Source organism: Dermacentor andersoni, chromosome 1, assembly GCF_023375885.2.
Source record: "Dermacentor andersoni chromosome 1, qqDerAnde1_hic_scaffold, whole genome shotgun sequence".
Classification (NCBI taxonomy): Eukaryota; Metazoa; Arthropoda; class Arachnida; order Ixodida; family Ixodidae; genus Dermacentor; species Dermacentor andersoni.
This window is the reverse complement of record NC_092814.1, coordinates 117444434-117463562: the sequence shown is the minus strand read 5'-3', so window position 1 is coordinate 117463562 and position 19129 is coordinate 117444434.

The window sequence follows — 19129 nt, the reverse complement described above, 5'->3', positions numbered from 1 at the left end:
CCATACGTTTTTTTTTTTATCGCGAAGTTTTAGTTGATTGTTAGCTGATTTTAGTAACCCCGTTTTAACGCTTTCAAGAAATGGCTGTTTTTAGTGTTCTGGAAGAGAGGACGTGCGAAAGGAATGGGAAAGCAATAGCGGGTTTTCTTTCTTTCTTTCTTTTTTTTTTTTTGTAGAGCCTGGTGTATCTTGGGGGAGGGTGGCCTTGTGCTCACTGCTTTGTGGTTGTGGGTCCGGCATTGTTCTGGGGTGATTGCTTGCCCAAACAGGAGACGAAAAGTTGCGAGACCTGTTTGCGAATCCCGTTTCACCGGACCGGACCAGGGAGAAAAGACACAAGAGCGCCACAAGGACTGATGAACGCCGCCCAGGAATCTACCAGCTACGAACCAAGGGTTCGTCACCCGAAGGGAAATTCTGCTGCTGAAACGCCGATCCCTCGCCCAGTGGCTGCTGGCCCCTACCCGTCGGGATCTTCCTCCCCCGCTGGAGATGCTGTTACGTTTGCATGTAACACCCTGCTCAACCGGAATGAAGGATGGATGCCTAATTTGCGATGGTTGTCTCGAGTGTATGACCGGTCTGGAAGGTGCCCGCCGTGTTCATAGGCGCCTTAGTGTGTGGGCGTGAAAACGTTTTCCGCAAACTGTGCGACTCTAGAAGGGACCCTTTCCGCGAACCAGCGTCGCCTAGAAGAACGGACCAGCCGCACATCGCTGATCCGCGGATTGCCACCAGCGGAGGCAAGCTCGTGAAAGGTCACCAGGTGAAAAGGTATCCGCCGCTCGACCACAACGTCGCCTAGAAGAAAGGTCACCAGGCAAAAAGGTATTTGCCGCCCAAACACAACGTCGAATAGAAGAAAGGTCACCAGGGGAAACGGTATCCGCCGCCCAACCACAACGCCGCCTAGAAGAAAGGTCACCAGGGAAAAAGGCATCCGCCGCCCATCCACAACCAGACTCAGTGCCTGTCACGTGACGTTGACGTGAGCAAGATCCCGCTCACAATTTTAGTGAGCCTATTTAAGGGGGCTCCGCAATGTACTTTACACTTCATTCTCTTCTTCTTATATTTCACCAACCATTGAATAAACCATGTAAGTTTCGCACTAGATATCGTCTCGTCCTTGCCTGGTCGCCATGGTCTACCGGTTGCCTGCAGCCCGCCGACAACGCCACGCTACCCAATAGTAACGTCGGTCGAGCTTCTATAGACACGCATCGCAACAACTCAATGCAACCGCAGTAAGCGAAACCTATGAGGAGCGCGCCGCGTGATCCCGCATAATACGCAAGGGAGGCGCTTTCGACAGATGAAGACTTACGGCGCTCAAGCCTTCCTGGACATTTATGTAGGTACTCTCAAAACGAGGGAAGTTTTTGACTGTCGATATAATAATCATGGGCAAACTAGATGCACAGAATTCTTTACAGACACTACCTCTTTACCGAATCCGTACAGTGAACGCCACTGCGCGCGGTCGCCGCGATGGAGTCTCCCGAACCGGCTTGTCCGCGCACAATGTTTTGCTTTCGCTGTGAGCACGTTTTCGCACCCTGCCGTGACCTATAGGCCGCAGCGTATGAGCATGTGACGTACACTAGCAACCGTTGTTGCGTGGACGCTATCAGACCTGTTCAAAAATAATTTCGTTATAGAGACCTCGACGCCTACGGCGACTGTGATGTGCCATCGCGACGATTCAAGCTTGTTTTGTCTTCCAAATTTTTGGACATTTCAATATTATGTCTCAAGTTGCGTCGCACTGTATGTTTATCGGTCTTCTCAGCGTGCGATTTCCGTCTGCTTCTTTTTCGCAATCCAGTGCATTAATTCATAACACAAACATGACCATATGCCATGTCTTCTTTTAATGTGAGTCTTACCGCTTCCTTTCCGTTCCAGTGAACTTGCCAGTATCTAGCATCAACAAGTACACAGACCAAACCATCATGACATTAGCAGGGCAGCGGGCGCGGGCGAGCGTCTCAGTGCGCGTTTTCTGCTACTCACCGAACATCGCGCAGTCCCGGCGCCGTAGCAGAAATGTTCCTCGCGTCTGTGCTTGCTGCATACCCGAGTTGTAGCCTATGGCTGTCTACCGGTTCTAAGTTTCGCTAGCCAAGCTTCACGTAGCTCCTTGCCCTGCGGCTGCGTGGGAATAAGGCTGACACCGGGCTCCGTTGCGTACGTCCGGCACGGCGGCACCGAGCAGTGGCCTGTGCTGCACGCCTCCAAAGGCAGCCACTACCTATTATAGTACTTTCAGATGTTGTCAAGCAGACACCCAAGGCGGTAAAACCTAACCACTTAATCAGAACCGCGGCGTAGATGGGACTTTAGACTTTCGTTTTCAGCTCGCTTCAGCGCTTCCGGAGCAGCCGACGCGGCCGCTGTGTCCACGTGATCCCTCCTGTCACGTCACGCCGACGGCGGCGCCAGCTTTTCCAGTCGTGGAGCTCGCCACCAACACTCCATTCGGTTATTGGGAGCGAGGACTTACGGAGTCGCCGTCTGTCGAAAGCGCCTGCCTTGCGTAGTACGAGGGATAACGCGGCGCGCTCCTCATTGGTTTGGCTTACGGCGCTCAATAAAAACACCACGTGGCAGCCCTCCTGCGCATTTCTGTAAGTACTCTCAAAACGAGGGAAGTTTCTAACTGTCGAAATAATGATCTTGGGCCAACTGAAAGCACAGAATCGTTTATAGACGCTATCTCCTTACCGAATAGGTACAGTGAACGTCACAGCGCGCGGTCGTCACGATAGGGTCTCCCAAACCGGCTTCTCGCGTGAAAGGTAGGCAAAAGTTAAGAGCAAACTATGTGAAATATGTTCTTATGATAGGCTGTCTTTATAACCAGATGGAGCATAACAAAATGAAGCCTCAATGCAGCGATCGCACGGGTTCGCAGCGACCGACTGCGCGTCTGCATGCATGTCCGGGCACAATGTTTCGCTTTCGCTGTGTACGCGTTTTCGCACCATGCTGCGAGCTTCAGGCAGCAGAATATGGGCTTTTGACAGTACACAAGCAACCATTGTTGCGTGGACGCTATCAGAGCTGTTAAAAAATAATTTCGTTATAGAGACTTCGACGCCTAGGTGACCGTGATGTGCCGTCGCGACGATTCAATCTTTTTTTTTTCTTCTAAATTCTTGGGCGTTTCAATATTATTTCGCAAGTTGCGTCGCACTGTATGTTTATCGGTCTTCCCAGCATGCGATTTCCCGCTGCTTCTTTTTCGTAATCCAGTGTATTAATTCATAACAGTGAATAATTCATTCATATCAAGTTGCCATTCCCGAATTCCCTGAGTTTTCCAGGTTTTCCCCGAGCACCTTTGCAAAATTCCTGAATGAGGCATAACTTTCTTTTATGTCAAGACAGGCGACACCATGTTGCTCGATGCTGTCACTCTCTAACAAGCATGTTGAAAAAAAAATGACTTAATCCAGTTTGAATAGGAAGGAGCAATATCTATTTTATTTAAAAAGAAAACAGAGGGGACAGCAAAGAAATGGTAAAACCCATTCCAAATTGAGTCGAACATTGTCAAAAATTAATGAAAAGGAGATGCATACGTAAATATTTTTGAATATGAGCTATTTCTATCAACTGATAGCAAGCTCATCGGTATGAGGCCTGAACTTTCTCACAACTAAGATTCTCTCTCAGCAGCTGGAAAGTCAAACTCAACTGTCCTGACATACTCTCAGCCCGTACACATCTCAGTGTTGGGTTTCACTGCTTTAAAGAGTTTATTTTGGTTTGAATGAGGGACACGTGCATCTCGGCGTCAGCCAACAGTTTTTTGAGCTCAAGCTCCCTCAAAGAGGCGGCGGCACGCTTCCTTTCCCGTTAATTTCTCAGTGCGTTGGTCCTTTCTGTTCTCATCCTCCTTCTGCCACGCGTTCACCCCATAGATCATTTGTAGCATCCTCTTGGTCAGTTGTACAGTCAATGTCCGACTTTTCGGACTCCCTAGGGGCCGCAAAAACATCCGAAATATCGGGCAGTCCGGAAAAAATGCATGCGTGTCTTTAACTGCCCTTAAGGGCTAAAATTGCCACAGGCACGTCCGAAAAAGCTAAGCCGGCCAGTACACTTATTAGGCAATTGCCTCTTCCCACGCTTATCCTTCACCGCGTAACACTGCTGTACTAAGGCAAAGCTAACTATCGGAGACTGGCATTACGCAACGCGCTGTGCTCTGCGAGCTTCGAAGCCAATCGCGAGGATTACAAAGGCGGAGTCGGTGCCATTGCTGACAGCAGTGAATTCTTTCAATGAAAAAAAAAAAAAAAAAAAACAGCACCGCACGGCAAGCAGCAGCTAGGCCTAACGTTGCCGGGGTGGTGGCTGCGGCTGCCAGCGAATCTGCGTGCGAGAGTGCCGGTTCGACGCGGCGAGATAACCAAATGGCGGCGGTGGTGGCTTCATAGAGTTAGTAGAACAACTCTAGAGGAAAAGCTGGGCCGGAAAAGTGGGAACCTCTAGGGCGCCGCCCTGTTGCTACTGGTCAATGTGGCCAGCGCAATTACTATTGAAAGAGCTGAAAACAGGTACAGGTCACCTTATGCTTTGTCATCTAAAAACGCATACCTGATGGCTTTATGAAGATGGTGCGTTAATATTAAGTCTACAGAAAGCGATCGCTAAGTCAGTGACTTATGTAAATCACGATGTACGCATTCATGCAATAAAGGATGACGCGAATTTCGGTTTCGAATCTGTTTTTTGGATGCGTAGTAGTTTCGTACAGTTTAGGTTTGACCAATGGCCGCCGTTCCTGCGACCCGGTCGACGGAGTGGAAAGGGGGGGTAAGCGTTATAGTGCCCTGGTCGTTCGAACGCTTAGGGCCCAAAAGCGTTAGGTTCACCCAAATAGACGCTAAATAATGGTTTGGCTTGGCTCCGTATATTATTTTTAAATAGGTGGCGCTAAAGCGATGAACGCTACGAGAGCCCTGAATCGGTGCTTCCGTTCTGCCCGTGCGGTCTTCGCCTGTGTCTGTGGCTGTAGAGAATTAAGTGATTGTAGCTGTTTGATGTCATTAAATGTGAGAGCTTGTGGCGAAGTGATTGAGTATGGCCGTAGTGGTTCTGCCCATGTAGTGTTTTGCGGACTTCACCAGTGCCTGTGACTGATCGTGTTGCCCAATAGCTTTGTGGAAAGCGACGTGGTTTGTGTGGATGTCATCGCAGCTTTTGCCAGCTCCTGGGTGGCCCCTGTGCCAGTTATTGATGGCGTTGCCCAGTAGCTTTGTGGAAGTTGATGTACCTTGTGTGGATTTCGTTGCCGCTTATGACTGCCTTAATTATAGGTGGTCACGCTGCTTTTTGAAGCGCGTCCGAGCGCGAGAAACTTCACCGATTTTTTTGTAAACAACGTGGACGTCTCGAAATGTTAGCTAGAAATCAACTAGCAGCAAGCCAAGTCTGTATTTTGTGGTTTTTCGAGCTTATGCTCATGCGAGCAGCAGAAGAACAAAAGGTCCGTTACATAATGTCAGTTCCATAAAATCAGCTTTGCCGCAATACAGTCATGATATGCGGTGAAGCATACGTAATGTATTGCGGTAAAGTATATGAAAAAGTAGGCAGGGACCACTGCGTTACTGGGGCGATTTTCTTGTATTATGGTCATGGCCGTGCACGAACAAGGAAAAATCACGGTCGATGCGCATGGCACAAACCTTGCCAAAGCTTCAATTGAAAAAAAAAAAGAAAGCGAATTGGAGTGGGTGATGCCAAAAACAAAGCCTTGACTTTTGTATTATCAAAGCAGTTCCGAGAATAGTCAATCATATTCCAAGCTCCTGCATTATTTGATTGCTTAAAGTATATGCATATATTGTGCACCAGCCTTAGCACCAGCCTTAGCACCATTTCTAATGTACCTTAATTATGTAAGTTTAATAACACGTGGCAAATATATAATTTGTGCTGTATGGTGTTGTGCTGTTTATAAGCTGCTGCTTTCATGTGGTAATGTGTACATTAGCTGGAAGAGTTGATGCATCCTCCTTATAGAACTCAGTGAAAGGTGAACCACCTGTCAAGCCATCATTGTTCTTGCGGTTGTACACCAGATTTCACAAACATGGGGATAGTTATGATATAGAAAGACTAGCTGAGGTTTAACATATCCACATGCATGCACAGGAGTGCGGGAGTCGACCATCTATCTCTCTAACTCAGGTTGAATGTGCATACTTGAGTAACGTGTAACGCTTGTTTGGTGTCAGGTTTCTTTTATTGTTAGCCTAGTTTGTGTGTTTCTCCCATTTGTAGGTTTTAGTGTGTGTTGCTGTGTATGTAAATAATTGCTTCCAGAGTGGCTTTCTTGTTGCTAATAAATTTAGAGAAGGCAGCGTTCTTCATTTTGTGCATCAGACAGCAAGTGAGCATGTTTCAAAGGATGTTGGATTTTGTTGCCATAAGCAGCAAAGAGGCATAAGCATATAGACTGCTTGCTGGAGGTACTCTTTATAGCATTAAGGATATTATCATGCTGATAACTCTGTGCACAATAATTAGAAAGATCTCATCATGTCTGATATGTCTTCTTGCCACCATGAAATCTTGTCAGATGCATAACACGGGACATACACCACAGATCTTGGCCAACCATTCTCATTTGTGGTCTCGACCTCCTACCATTGAGCAGACTGGTCCAAGAGACAAAACATGCAACTTTTATCTGATTAAATGTAGTGCATGTTGCACAAAATTAGATGTCAGGTGTTATTGTTGACACAGATACATATCTGTGAGCCTCATAAACTAATGTCAAAAGAAAGAGAGTAATACCCATGAAATGCACTCTTGGTAGGATGGCAGGACCATTCTCTTGCAGAGTTAAATAACAACCATGCAGCAGTATCATGATATCAAGCTGAACAATAATTCACTCCAAGAATAGGTTTCTTCATGCAACATTGCACTGATAGTCTTGAAATACAATACCCATTGCTAACAGAAGGCCTTCCAAATTATGCATGACAGGAGGGCATAATTTAGGAAGCAAGAATGAAAACGGAGCCGGTTAACTATGAAAGTTGTGAATGCAACTCTGGAGAAGTTAGAAAAATGAACCAAATGGAATAGTTTAAAAGTAAGTGGTTTAGAGGCAAAAGGCCATTTTATTCCATGCCAGAAAAGCAAGCAGAGCTTGAAATGCTTTCCACATACATACCTTCAAGGTGCATGTACAGGGTCTGTCCTGAGAGTAATGTCAGTAAGGCGATTAAAAATCATTTATTGAATTTGTTGTTACAAAAAGTTTAAAAATCTTCAAATACTCTCCTTTTGCGTCAATACATCGGCTCCAGTGAGACTTCCAGCTCTCAAATGCGTTGCGGTAGTACTCCTCCAGAATGGCCTTTAATGCTGTGGTGCTAGCTGCTTTGATCACGTCCACTGTCCCAAAATGATTGCCTTTCAGGGGTGTTTTGAGGCATGGAAACATAAAAAAGTCGGGGGGGGGGGGGGGGGAGCCAAGCCTGGGCTGTACGGGGGCTGGGGGATCGTTGGCACCCCTGCTTTAACCAGGTGGTCGGTGACGATGAAGGCACTGTGGGCCAGCACATTATCGTGGTGCAACTTCCAGTTGTGTGAAATGTCCGGCCGGATATGTTGAACCCTGCGTTTCAGTCTTTCGAGGACATCCACATAAAATTTGGAGTTCACAGTGGTTCCAGGTTCTTCAAACTCATGATGAACCAGTCCGTGGATGTAAAAAAAAAGAAACGATGAGCATGATCTCAATCTTTGATTTGCTCATCCTGGCTTTCTTCTGGGGAGGGGATGAGTGTGTGTGCCACTCAGATGATTGCCTTTTGGTCTCCAGGTCATATTCAAATACCCAAGTCTCGTCTTCTGTAATGACGTTGTCAAAAAATTTTCGCTCACGTTTGCACATGTTGAGATTTACTTGGCACGTTTCCACGCGGCGTGACTTTTCGTTGTCAGTGAGCACTTTTGGAACCATTTTTGTGCACGCCTTCCGCATGCCGATATCGTTTGTAACAATTTCATGAACTTGAGTTTTCGGAACGTTTAACATGTCGGCCATTATACGAACACATAATCATTGGTCTGAGTTCAACAGTTCCCTCGCTCGTATCACATTGTCAGTCGTAGCGGTCGTGGATGGCCATCCAGCGCAGTCCTTGTCGTCGCCCTCTTCCCGGCCTTCCAAAAGGCCTTGTGCCACCGAAACACTTGCCAATCTGACAAGGCATGTTCTTTATAAGCAGTCTTGAGCATAGTAACAGTTTCCGCAGCGGTATTGCCAAGTTTCACACAAAACTTGATCGCAAATCTTTGTTCTAATGAGCGCTGCATTTTCACTTGCACAAGAATAAAAAACAGCTCTCACGGACAGGCCCGTCCAACACTCTCCAATGTTCGGAGCACACTGAGTGACGGACCGCTGCTTAGCTGGATTCCGTCACTACTAATTTCAACCAGTTAGACCGCTCTGACATACAGTCACCTCACAATAAATTTACTGACATTACTTTCAGGACAGACCCTTTTTAGATATAAATGTTGGGAACCTGGATGGAGGTGAGGGACATGTACAGTAAAAACAAGATGTATAAGGTCAAAAATTAATTCTTTTAGTCAGAAATTGGTCAGTGGTGTCTGGCTTCTCTTGATCCCTGGCCCTGGATGGTGAATACAAAGTATATATATATATATATATATATATATATATATATATATATATATATATATATATATATATATATATAATTGTGTACAATCAAGCATAGAATCATTGCCTTCTACCTGTGCTAACGTATGGGGCAGAAACTTGGAGGTTTCTTGGAGACAAAAAAGGACATTGTGTTGTCATGTTGGAAAGCACTTTTCCGGAGGAGGGTGTGTCAGCCACTGACATAAATTTTAATGAAATTTATACCAATATAGCTGACATAAAATGTTGAGCTGTCACGAAGTTGAATCAGTTTGGTTTGACAACAGTCTCAAATGATGTTAAGGTGGAAAAAGGTCTTCTTTTATGCGCCTTCTCCAGTGCAAAACACACAAGCTTAGGGAATCCATTTCAGAACCATTGTGTCGGAATATAAATCATGGCTTCATGTTTCAGAATTTCTGCAGACACACCTTGACAGGCTGGGAATCAACGACCAATTCCTTGCTGCCAGCTCTCAGACTGTTGTACACTTCCTGCAGGAGCATAATCTGGGAAAATGGGCAGGCTTTAGTATAGATCCAGAAGTTCTATACAATTCTTTGCCGCAGGTGCGTCCCTTGCAGTTTGTTAAGGACTGCATACACAATCAAACAGGTTAGCTGGAATTTGCTGAAAGGTGTAAAATTCTTGTTGCAAACTTTCTGGAGCGTCTTGATTTCTATTTAAGGTCAATTTTGGTCTAGTGGGAAGGTAAAATATGTGTCCAGAATGCTGGCATCTGCATAGGTTCTGGTGTTGCACCAGTGCTCAGTAATATTTTAAGTTATGTTGACCAGAAAATAATCAAAACCTGAGTGGGCTTGCTCTTAAAATTTTCAGATACGTGGATGAGTATTTGTTTTTCATCAGCAAATGATAACTTTTGCAGAGCTGTCATCGAAGTACTGAAGCTATTTAGAGAACAATAGCAAGGTTCCAACTTCACTTTAGAAGTTCCAGAAAAAATATGTGCTGCAACTTCTTATATCAGGCTTACTTTTATGTGGGATCACGTATGCTGGGGATATCAGTTGAGAACTTCTAAGCCCCTTCTTGATTATAGGTCTAGCCATTCAAAACTTATTAAGTACAGTATTGCCACTCACACAATTAGAGATGCCCCAACCAAGAGCTATCCTCACCTTATCCTTGAAAGTGTAAGGAATCTGGTGACAAGGCTTAATGAGGCAGGTTATTCAGTTTCAGTGGCTTTTTTATATTGAAACACGTTAATTAAGGAACTTAAGGTGCAACCAGGGTGGAAGAAGCTTAAGGAGCAAGAGCGGAACAAAGTTGCCATTATCCCCTCTATTAATTGTCGCACAGGCAGAAAAAGGTGGCTTCTAAGTTCCAGGAGAGGATTGGGTTTTCATTTAAATATAAGCTGAAGGGAATATGTGAAGCAATAAACAAGCACATTCTTCACAACAGGTGTCTGAGCAGGGAGGACTGCAAAGTGAAATATAGCATACAGTTTGTCTCTTGCGCACGAAATGTTGTTTATTCGATTCCTTTTTCTTGAAGCCTACAAAATATATATCAGTCAGACTGGAAGGTGCTTAAACATTCGACTAAGGAAGTACCATAGTTTCTTTAAGGGTTTTTGCGCATCCACACCTTTCTGTGCATTGTTGCAGCATTGGGCGTCATCCAGTTTTTGAAAGTACTATTCTGCTGTTCACACACGTGTGAAAAGCTCTCACATGAATTAATGGAGGCTTATCACATTAGAAAGAAAAGCTCACTAAGTGTTAGCCAGCCATCCATCTCGCTGCAAGATAGCGAGGTTGCCGTGTTAGATCTTAAGTAAAGCCACTGAGTTGCATTGTGCCTTAGTAATTGTTTTTTTACATTGATTAATCAGCCGTGACATGTGTGTTGCCGTCAAAACATGTTCATTCGGTGATGTGAAGGTTGTTTTGGTATGTATCTGCATATGCTAGGGGGCCGGGTGTTGGTCACGTGATGTGTGTTATATATTGGTTGTTTTCTTTCAATAAACTTCATTTTATAGTGCTGTATCCTGTCCCATTCTATTACTTTTGTCGGCATCTGTCATGCAGTAGCTGCCATGAAGCTTCAACAACTTGTCCAATTTTCTGTCGTATTTTCTATCGTATGGAGCATTAGAGTTACGGAATGGGTGCCATGGTATATGTGTATGTGTGTGTGTGTGTGTGTGTAAAGGTAGAATGGTGGTAAGGTGGGGTGGTAAAAGTAAAATGAAGAGATTTTCACATCATGACTAGTCTTTTTAACACATTTACCTACAAAATTAAACATTCTGTTCTTATTAAGCACCTTGTACATAGGTATTCATATTACTAATAATCTTCCAATGCAAATGCATATCAACTTTTTGAGTAATGCTAATAACTGAACACATGGCTTTTTGTGCTGCAAGTTTTCTTGGACTCCTGCTTCCCTTAAACTTATACTGTATAATATGCTTGTAAGATCAAAACTGGAGTATGCTTCATCAATCCGGGATATACCTACAAAAACACAACTCTCATATTTAGTTGAAGCCATACAAAACCAACCTGTACATTTTATTGTAGCTGCTTATTCCCATACCGCAAGCATATCAACAATTAAAGGTTGCCTTGATTGGCTAGGCAACAAGAAAACTTCCCTGTTTATTTCACAAATTCTCAATTGAAACATGCTTTTATGACCTCCTTGTAGCTCATTGATATATATGTGTGTGCGTCTGTGTGCGTTCTGAGGCTGCCTTTTACAGGAATAGTAAAGATTGGTTTGGCAAGTTGGCACCTGTACCTTGAGGTTGTAGTTCATTCTCAATGAGATACAAGGAGGTAATAACATATGTTTCAACTGAGAATTTGTGAAATAAATGGGTAAGTTTTTTTGTTGACAAGCCTGGCCAATCAAGGCAAGCTTTAATTGTTGATAAGCTTACGGTATGGGAATAAGCAGCTGCAATAAAATTTACAGGTTGGTTTTGTATGGCTTCAACTAAATATGAGAGTTGTGTTTTTTGTAGGTATATCCCGGATTGATGAAGCATACTCCAGTTTTTTGATCTTGCAAGCATATTATACAGTATAAGTTTAAGGGAAGCAGGAGTCCAAGAAAAATTGCAGCACAAAAAGCCATGTGTTCAAGTATTAGCTTTAGTCAAATAGTTGATATGCATTTACGCTGAAAGATCACTAGCAAAAAATCTGATAGGGCAACCTAATAAAAATTATATCAGTTTTTTTCTATTGCATTATGAAACAATACAACTGATACACTGATAAAATTACTTTTAGTTCTATTCTGGATGTATCTGTGCTATTCTGCTTGTACAAGTGTACTAGTGTATTCTTTTTATTAGTGTAATAGTGTATTCATATTAGTTTGCCAGATCTATAGTCTATCAGTATCTATGTGTGTTGTATAGGTGTAATGTGCTTCAAGGAGAAGCAAGCTTCCTCATTTGCCCAAAAAATGAGTCAGAAATAATGCATTTATATTATCACAAAAGACAATACATATAAATCAAATATGAAGCCCAGGATTCAGAAAGGAAAGATTGTTGGAACAAATATACACCATACAACAGCTTAGAAGAATAAAATTGTGATCACGTTTAAAAGAGAAAAGATGTTTAAATTGGTTCACAACAAAGTTTAGCCTCTTTAAACAGGAGGTTATTGGCAATCAAGCCACCGAATTGGTTCACACGTACACCACGAAGATTATCAGACTTCACAATCTGGAAAGCTAGTGAATGGAAGTGGTGGGTTCTTCATTATTCATTACCATGCCTTCATAGCTTTTTGCCGGATAAGTATGTCAGACATTCCAGTTTGCTTGTGGAGGGTGTCTATATACTTCTACTAGACACCGTCACTTCAGATGACCATAATGAGATCATCTGATCTTCTCTCGGAGTTTGTTGTGAGAGCACAGTCTTTGTATGGATTGGGTGCAATGGCATACAATGTACACCAAATCCTGCATCTTCCTAAAAGTGCGGCTAAACTAGGACCTCATTGGTCGCATTCTTCATTTGTATTTGAAGGCGGAAATGAACTTCTTGTGAAATTGGTCAGTGGAGCTAACGATGTTCCTTTACAAATATTGGAATGTTATGCACTTGCTTGTAAGTTACAGACAGCTAAAGCTAGTTTAAATCTTTCACCAGAAGCAGTGAGTTTTTTTGGTGCACAGGAGAGGGGAGCTGATCAGCAGACAGTTTCGTTGGGCACTGGAAAGCTGTGCCTGAACTTGGATGAAAGTGAAAAACGGGCTGTAGTCCACAACCGTGGCTGTGACTCAACAAGTGTCACTGAATATTACCGAATGGTCGTCAACCAACAAACATTCCACTCTCTCCAGTACACTTGAACTATAAAGACTAAAAACAGTGCATTTGTCAGCTTTTCAGGTGCGTTTTCTCTCATTTGTAGAATTCTTACTGGAGCGAATTCTTGTATAATTCTGAAATGCAAGAAACTATTTCCTGTTGAAATTCTCCATGCAAAGCACCTTTCAGTCTGCATCAGGAGAGAGGAGCCACTAGTTTACGTAACACCCAGCGAAGTTATGCGCCTTTATGTGTTTATAGAAATAGACAACAATATTTTTGAATGGACAATACGAAACCTTTATGAAAGAGACTAATTCCCGTGCTCAAGACATGGCAACGATGAACAGTATGTCTTTAGCCATGGTACATGAATGTCTGGTTATAACAGGTTATAGCTTTAAAAAACAACAGTTGGTAACAGTGCACCACGCTTTATGGCGTTCTGTAATAATCAGCTTTTTGATGTTTGAATATATTAAACAAGCCAGAGCCATCAAAATTCTAGAGTGTTTATTTTTTCTTGCGATAGCTTCTTGTTTTTCTAATGAACCAGCTAGCCCAATTTGCCACTCTTCATTATTGTACTCTTGTTAATTCAGTGCTTGGGGAATTGCATGGTCTGCATGTTGGCAGTAGTGACGCAGCTGCTGATGAACAGTTGCAGTAGCCAAAACATGACAATATTTTACAGGACTTATGCACAGTTTCAGGTCGGTGTCCTTACATGTAGCGAAGGACCCTACTTAACCAAGTGACTGCCTTGAGTGGGTGATCACAGTGAACAAACAGTGCTTCACTAGCAGATGGTGAAGAGGTAAAGCTTCTCACTCTGTATGCAGAGGCATGGAAAGCAGCTGAATGTTAAGTGAGCAGTTATGCTACTTGATACAACAGCATCATTTTCACACCGTGCATCTGTCTTCCTCACTTTATTTTCTCCTTTGACTCAATGTAGCTGGTGCAAGTTTATCCGTTAACTGTGGCGGCATGACTAAGACACTATCTTTTTTCTGAATGAAACAAGCAAACTGTGAAATTTTATTTTAACAGTGTATTACGGTTTGAATCAAAGACTCCAAGCACTATATATGAAGCCTGTTCTGATAGTCTTCTTTGCTGTCACGTGCTGAAGGCTACACAGGTTAAACTACTTTTACACATTTCGACGTGCGGTGGTTGAACTAGCACCCAGTGAAGAATTGTGTCTTCTGATTTTGCAATATGTTCACTGATGTTTAGCTGTTTTTGTTCATGAATGTGTGGTTTTAAAAATGGTAAATCCATGTTCTTACTTGAAAAAGTTCTCATATCTGTACTCACTTTTGCTTAAATAATATTGCTGTATTGTCATGTTCTGATATATTGCTGTAGATCTTGTACCAATATGCTTGTCCTGTTTCCTTGCTTCCTGTAAGTGTGCCATGCCAGTTTGTTCTTTTTGCTCAAGCTCACTTGTGTTCTGTCACATATCACAACACTTTTGGGATGAATGCAAAAGTGCATAGTCTAGAGAAAATAGCTTCATATGAAGTTGTAATATTATAAAAGCATGTGCCAATTAGACCTAGTGTTCTATACAGCATCTGTGAGCACAAATGGGCATGGTGAAGTTGGTACTTCAGTCTGTGTTGTTCCTCTTATGTGTTTGTTTAAATGTGGCTGAAGTTGCTTGCTTATTCTTTAGATAATGGAGTGTAAAATAAACCCTAGTCATGTTTGTAGTCATGTTGCTTGTGTCTTGTCCTTGTTCCTTTGTGGATGGATGCATTAGCGTTGTCATAATTTTCAAATCAAGTATGCACCAACTAGCCCAGAAAGTAGCTTTAATGAAATCACGTTGGTAGTGTCTAATTTATGGCATTCAGAAACTCAGCCTGACATGTTAGAGCTACAGTTAGTATCCACAGTCTTGAAAGTGCTTTGTTTTGCTTTTGTAAATAAACTTTATTACAACAGTAGGAAGATACCTATGAAGAAAGGAGCCAGACAAGTAGACACAATCTCTGCAATGCTATTCACTGTGTGCTTGGAAGAAGTATTCAAGCTATTAAACTGGGAAGGTTTAGGAGTAGGGATCAACGGCGAACACCTCAGCAACATTCGGTTTGCCGATGACATTGTTCTATTCAGCAACACTGCGGACGAGTTACAACAAATGATTGAAAACCTTAACAGGGCGAGTGTAAGAGTGGGAGATTAATATGCAGAAGACAAAGATAATGATAAATAACCCGGCAGAGGAACAAGAGTTCAAGATCGCTAGTCAGCCTCTAGAGTCTGTGAAGGTGTACGTCTACTCAGGTCAACTAATCACAGGAAACCCTGACCATGAGAAGGAAATTCACAGAAGAATAAAAATGGGCTGGATCGCATACGGCAGACATTGTGAGCTCCTGACTGGGAGCTTACCATTATCATTGAAAAGGAAAGTATACAATCAGTGCATTTTACGGGTGCTGACATATGGCGCAGAGATTTGGAGACTGACAAAGAAGCTTGAGAACAAGTTAAGGACCGTGCAAAGAGCGATGGAATGAAGAATGCTAAGTATAACTTTAGGAGACAGAAAGAGAGCAATTTGGACAAGAGAGCAAACGGGTATAGATGATATTCTAATAGACATTAAGAGAAAAAAATGGCGCTGGGCAGGTCATGTAATGCGCAGATTAGATAACAGTTGGACCATTAGGGTGACAGAATGGGTACCAAGAGAAGGGAAGTGCAGTAGAGGATGGCAGAAGTCTAGGTGGTGCACCAAAATTAGGAAATTTGCGGGTGCTAGTTGGAATCGGTTGGCGCAGGACAGGGGTAATTATAGATCGAAGGTAGAGGCTTTCGTCCTGCAGTGGACATAAATATAATGATGATGATGATGATGACAGTAATCCTGTTTTGGGTATGCATTAAATGTTGCACATCCGTCTCGCAAAATTTGTAAATGTAATTTTGTATTAAAAGAACTGGAGCACACCTGCTGCAAAGATGGACTGATACTTTTCTCATGCAACTTCCCCAATGTAGTTTCACAGGCTAAGCAACGCTGCTGTGCTTTGAAAACGTGTGCTTTAATTTATGTTGAAACATGTTTAGGATAATATATCTGCATACAAGCTGTAAAAAGTTATGATAATTGCACAGTTTACACACTTCATTTTTATTTGATACTCTAATATCCCAACTGTGTTTGTTAATCTGTTCACGTGGCAGGCAATGCATTCAGGGTTGTATATTCAGTTCATTTTAAAAACGTCTCTTCAGGCGTGTGGGCATCGGCATGCGTGCTATTTCTAACATGCTTTATGAGTGCCTCAATAAGATTCCTGTATGTCATATGATGATCTCTATCTGGGTTTAAAAGACTGATACATCATGCTATTTGGTCTTGTAGGCAGCACAGTGAGATCTATCTGCTGCCTGCCAGTCTGGTAAAGAGTTCTATGGGTCAGGTAGGAATATATATCAGTCTTAGAAGGACCCGTACAACCTATACATATTCCTAAGAGACTTGTAGAAATTTCTATCAGTTTTTTTTTTGCTAGGGTACTGATGTTAGGTTTTTAACTAGTGATGGCACTCCGGAGAGACATTAGTGGAGACATTGCCCCACTGAGCACGTGCAGCAGTTAAGCCCAGTGGGGGGGGGGGGGATGTGGACTGGGCGCCGGCTTGCAGTTGCAGGACTGGGCGCCGGCTTGCAGCAAGGATGACGTGGCATTGCGGCGGCGCCCTCTCCCCTCACGCAACACCTGGCACGCTAGGGCGACGGCAGATGTACCCTTTCACCCGCTCTGCTCCGTAGAGGCACGCTCGCAATGTGGTCACAACCAATGGGATTTGAGCTTCCATTTCGCTGAGACAACAGACGCTGGCTTTTTTACTCAGTGGGCCATTTGTTTAGTCTGTTTGAACAGAAACGGACCTGCCAGAGTTTGGTTGTTTCACGACAAAACACACAGTCATCAACAGAAAGTTTAGTTTTCTACGTTAAGTTCTTTGCGAGATCTAAAATGAGAAAAATCAAGGGCCTAAACACTCAGCATTGTGGCATGCCAGAAGTGACAAAAGACAGATTTGTGAATTGGAGTTGTTAACATACAAATTGTGTTTAGTCATGAAGAAAGCATTCAGTGAATTTGAGTAATTGCATGTGGATCAATATTAAGTTAGCTTATTCAGGAGAAGGAGGCAGTGGCACAAAGTAGCAGAATTTAAAATGCTAAAAGCATCCATTCAACGCAAGAACTAAGTTCAATGGAGGAGATCAAGTTAGTGAACATGACAATATAGTTGTGTTTTTCATGAGAGACAAGGTCTTATGGCAACCATGTTGACATTTGTTGTAGAAGTTTTGTGACACAATTTAGGATTATTATGGAGATTGAAATAAATGATGTTACAGGGAGGCTTGGCGATTGAGGCCAGCAATTGTTCCGCCCAAGTGTCTCTCATAATATTACTGCGGTAGATCACCGCGTGCATTCTGTTCTAGAAGCTGAAAAGGTAATGCTAATCTGTGTAATGCATCTGTCAAATGCCGACAACAGTATGATGCTGATGCGGTGACAACGATGGCATGATCGACGATGGGATGACAATTCTACAGTCATCACGATTGAGGCATAACGACTTTGGGATGATGAGTGCATGCATGGCAATGACTGCGTATCTACTACACAGTGTGAAGGCGGCAGCATCCGCCGGCGTGATATTACAACTAATTTGAAATGACAATGCAATGATGACGACAGATTGAAGACTGTGAATGGTGAACAATGATGCATCCATTTGGCAACTAAAGAAAAACGTATGAGCACAGCTAAGCATGTCTTATCTGAGTTGTGATTGCGAAAGCATTAATGCCCAATTGAACGCCGCTGAGCAGTCCTTCGAGTGTTACGCTGCAAGTGATGCACCCTAGAGCTACATTGGGCCCGAGCTAGCAAGCAGCAGCAGCCTGCGGTGCCAACACCGCATGCCACCGACGTGCTGCATGACCAGAGACCAGGAAACAGCAGTGGCCACCAAGGCCGGCAGGCACGCGCAGCAGCTAAGCCCAATGGAGGGGCGAGATACGGACCGGGCGGCGGCTTGCGAGAGCAAGGACGACGTGGCGTCGCGGCGACGCCCTCTCCCCACATGCAACACCTGGTGCACTATAGCGACAGCAGGTGTACCCTTTCACCCGCTCTGTTTCATAGAGGCGCGCTCGTGACGTGGTCGCAGCCAATGGGATTTGAGGTGCTGTTTCGCTGAGACGACAGACGCCGGCTTTTTTGCTCAATGGGCCATATGATGCTTTTGCATAAATAATCACTACAGAATAATGACGACGTGGTTATGTTGAGCTCGCGTTCACGCTTCATCTGCACGGACCGCCCTACCTGTGTACTTTTGGTACTGGGGCCAATTCTGTACCATGCAATACACTCAGCCATGGAGCACCCGCAACGATCACGCGATAGGCAAAAAACGCTGTGCTTTAAACATGCACCCATAGAGTGCCCCAATATTGCAACCAGCTGATCCGCGCATAGTGAAGCGTCCGCATGGCCGCGTTTGCCACGTGGCCGTGCTATGCGAGTGTGTGGCTGATATATTGAGTAATCGAAAGACTGGTTCCGAATGCATTTACTAACCAATTTGAGCACTAACCAGCACTTTTATGTGCTGCTTTGAATAACTGCGTGTGGTACCGTGGTTCCCACAGTTGCCCAATGCATGTGGCGCGTACTTTAGCAGCAGCGCTCGGCGTGTTTTGACTAAAGCAATTTCTTTTAAATTCTGCTCGCCACTCATGGCAGCTGTAGCTGCTTATAGTTATACAGTACTTTGGTTATAAAGTACAGTAAGTCTAGTTAATAAATTTTATTGGGTGTGAGGTTTTATTTTGTTAAATCGAGAATTTCGTCAAATTGAAACCACTTGACTAGATCACGCAACATGCCATAAAATTGATGCAAGAGCCAAAAATGTCGTTTTTGCCTACGTTCACACTTATTGTAGCAGTTGAGCATGTACTCTGCCTTAACGGAAGAAACGATTAAACATTCTTAAAAGCTATATGTCAGTGATGCTAAAATCACCAGAACTCAATT